Here is a 3,999-nt window from a genome sequence, read left to right on the forward strand (position 1 = left end):
TGTAAATTTATTGGGAACAATTAAAAGTCATCTTCTCACTGCCAACTTCAGCTCCTGTGGGCTATGGTGGAAGATAATGGTTGGAGTTCAAGAGTTGACTACCTCTATGACCTTGAACTTCTGATTTTTCTTCTGTGAAGTGAGGATAAGAGTTGGCTTCTTCCCTGCAGAAATCAGGGAACTTGAAGTCACAAGATACTACCCCTACTGCTTATGTCAGAAGACATAACCACCACTGGTGTGCAGGGATCTTGGGACCAACCCACACTGATTCTCTTGCGGGTAAGTTGAATAACAAAGCAGAGCAAGTAACCACAGCTACAAAAAGAAGACAACACACAAGAGTATTTAGGTACCTACAAAAAATATGGATTTATATAAGAATTCTTTAAAATATTTCTGAAGGGCGTGGTGCTGTGCCTGCTGTCCCGGCATACCATATGGGCACTGGTTTGAGTCCCGGCTGCTCCTCGTCCAATCTCTCTGCTGTGGCCTGGGAAAGCAGTGGAAGATGGCCCAAGTGCTTGGGCCGCTGCACCTGTGTGGAGACCTGGAAGAAGCTCCTGGCTTCTGACTTCAGATCAGTGCAGCTCCAACCATTGTGGCCATTTAAGCAGTGAACAGCAGAGGGAGGACCTCTCTGCCTCTGCCTCTGGCTCTCTGTAACTCTGCCTTTCAAATAAATAAATCTTTAAGAAAATTACCTTATTGAGGAACACAAAACAAGACCTACACCTGTGGCAGGACATCACGCTCTCACACAGGAAGGTTGACCGTCACAAAGATGTCAAATCTGTTGGTCAACTCTGCCATCATAGAGAGAAGGGGTTAAATGAATTGCACAGTGAAACAATGAGTAGAGGGAGAGAGAGTCTGTTTAAAAACTGGAGAGATGCCATAAACTACTAATATGGGTTGTCTTCAAGGAAGAATCTGAAGTACCTAAAGGGTAGGTACTGTGTTCAATTCAATGTTAAAGATAGTAGATGGGATAGAGAAGGTAGGGGAACCTCAGTGGCCCAGAGCAGAGTTTTTAAAGCCATGCATAAGGCATTCCTGGCATGGGGAGTCCAAATCCAATGCTTGTGTGTGTGTGTGCATGGCTGTGCCGGAACAGAGGATAAAGGGTTGGGCAGTGTACTGAGCCGGGTGTGGGGAATCAGGGCCCAGGCATAATGAATACAGCTTCCACTTCATGGTAGGGTTCTCCAGCATGGTGTGTCAGAGCCCAAGAGGGGTGAAGCCATCAATGTCGATAGGGCTGAGAATCCAAACAAGGTGAGGAGAGCAGTTCAACAGGAGGGCTGTCTAGTGTGAAGGATCCAAGTCCAAGCTGTGCAGAAGGTACCATATGTGGGAGCAGCCTAGCTGAGGGTGGAAGGGTAAGCACAGTGTCCACAAGGAGGTATGCCTTGGCATGGGGTATGTGACCCCAAGCAATGAGGAGTGAGTGAGCTAGTACAGGATCCCAAGTATGTGGAAGAGGTGTTTGTGTATGGGATAACCTGGCATGGAGGCCAGAGCAAGTGTGCAGCTGCTGTGTGACAGTGTGGCCCAGCACGAGCTGTGGGGACACTGGCAGAGAAGAGTATAGTCACAAGCAAGAATGGTGGCCAGGCACAGGATGTGAGAGCCAGAGTGGAGCAAAGGTGTATCTGTGTGAGAGAGAGACTAGAGGTGGTGGTGATGGACAATGGCTAAGAAGGTTTGAGCAAACAAGTAAATAAACAATGATGGAAGCCAGAGATTCTTCTGTCAGGGAAGGGAAGAAACTTATGGTGTTAAGAATGAAATTGGAAGTATTGATGTGAATTTATGAGAACCCTTCATATGATGATGGCTTTCAAAATTTTTGCACCAAAGTAGTCTTTTAATTTCATTTTCCAGTCGATGTTAATGTGTATATGTGTTCTATATACATATGTACACATGTGCCATAAGTGTACCTAAGTGTATGTATGTGCATATACATAGCCTCCAACTCTGTTCACTAAGAGAAAGTAGTGACACCCCAATAGCAATGAGCACACATAAATCTCAGAACATGGCTTTTACATACCATTCTCTGCTAAAAGGAACCAGAGCTCCTTACTCAGGACTGGGGAAGGGAAGGCACAAGAGGAGGCGCCTGCATTATCTTATAGCAGAAAGCAAGAAAATGCTCCGCGAATGATAAAGTCATGTCAAAAGAATGCAGAATGCGGTGTGAAGGGATTCCCAATGGACCAACTATGGAAAAGTTGAGTTCTAAAACAAGCACAGCTGTGTTGTGATAGGGTCCTGATGCAATCTGTAGGTTCTCTCACTGGAGGTGGTGAAGAAATCAGGGGCTACAAGGAGAGGAGATGCTTGGATCTCTGATTCAAGAGAGCAGTGGTGAGCCCTCCTAGCTGGTAGCTCAGGTGATGATCAACCCACCCACAACCCGATGCGAAATGAAGTTGAAAAACAACTTGAAAGGCTGCTCACTTGGGTCCCTTGGGCCTGGAGGGAGGTAAAAATGAGGTATGAAACTAAAAACAGGCGAGTAAGTGGAAGTCTGTGTAACAAGGGATGAACTGCAACCCCTACCCCACCATGCAGCTTTCTTCTACCTACTTCAGATAACGGCAACCAGGCTTCTACCCCCTGGCCAATGAGGAGATCCTTCTAGAAAGAAACCATAGCTCTTCCTGAACGAGTTATATTGCTACAAGAAAGACTGACTAATGGGCACTGATACTCAAGGTGCCAAAGGCACGTACCAGGTGCACTCCAAGCTTCCAACTCAAGACACCCTAAAACCTAGAGCTGGTGACACTGACCAGCTCAGACTTTGAAATATCTCCTTCAGTTTCAAGTGTGTACTATGAGTATGGTGACCAGAGTCTATTTGGTCACCACAACACAGGGAAAACTGCATTTCCAGCCTGTAAGTTAGCTTAGGGCTACCTGACTAGTTTCTGGCCAATAGGAGAGAGAAGTGACCTCTAAATGTTCTTGGTGGGTTCCAAACTTCCTTAGCATTACTATCATTTTTCCAGTACCCCCAGGCCAAAGGAAATACCCATCAGTTCCAATTGCTAAATCGTTCCAAACAAGCCATTAGTAGTAGTTGTTGCAGTGCCCAATAGTTACATCCACGTAATCTTCAAAATTAAGTACGCTGGGAAGACCCATCGAGTTCCCTACAGTGCCCTGGGACACCCTGGCACCTGGTTTGGCACCAGCGGTTCTAAGTTGTTGCCAGACCAGTGCTGAAAAACACCATATAATGCTCCAGTTCTTCCTTCAAGGTTCCTGACTCTGGATGTTTCAGATGGCAGAGCTACAAGATGTTGTGAAGCAACAAAATGTTGGAAGGCTACTGGGAAATACATTCCTGTTGAGGCCAGCACTGTTTACTCTAAGTCTATACTCACATGGCACCTACTGAGAACTGAAAATGTAGATAGTGCCTTCCCCCATTTCAAACTTGAAAAAAAAAAAAAAAAACAGCAACAGAAGGAAATATTTTTCATTAAATACAATTTTATTGTCCCGATAGAACTGTAATTCACATTAACCATGGCATGGCACAGGACACTGGACTGTGACGCCTGGAGGGAACATGCATTATTTCTAGTGTCACAAACACATCACCACTGTAGTCAGTATCAACGCACTGATTCCCTTCAGATGACTTTTTTCGATGTACTGTTGTAGTATCACAATGTGTTTACTTGGATATTTTATGTGGACAGCACAAGTTACAGTGTTACGCATGTAAATCATAATCATAAATTTAGATTTATTATTTTAATTATAATGAACTCATTTTCTAGGTAAAAAATTGGAAGATACTTAAATTTTAAACAAAGGTTTACTACTACAGCTGACGTCAGTACAGACACAGAAGCTAAAAAACTACAGTGCAGCAAAGAAAAAGACTATTAGTATAGCATCCATTACAGCAGAAGAAAATTTGAATTCAAGAGTTAATACAGTAGACAACTTTTAATATTTAAAATTTATGTAACT

The sequence above is a fragment of the Lepus europaeus genome, chromosome 12, assembly GCF_033115175.1.
Source record: "Lepus europaeus isolate LE1 chromosome 12, mLepTim1.pri, whole genome shotgun sequence".
Classification (NCBI taxonomy): Eukaryota; Metazoa; Chordata; class Mammalia; order Lagomorpha; family Leporidae; genus Lepus; species Lepus europaeus.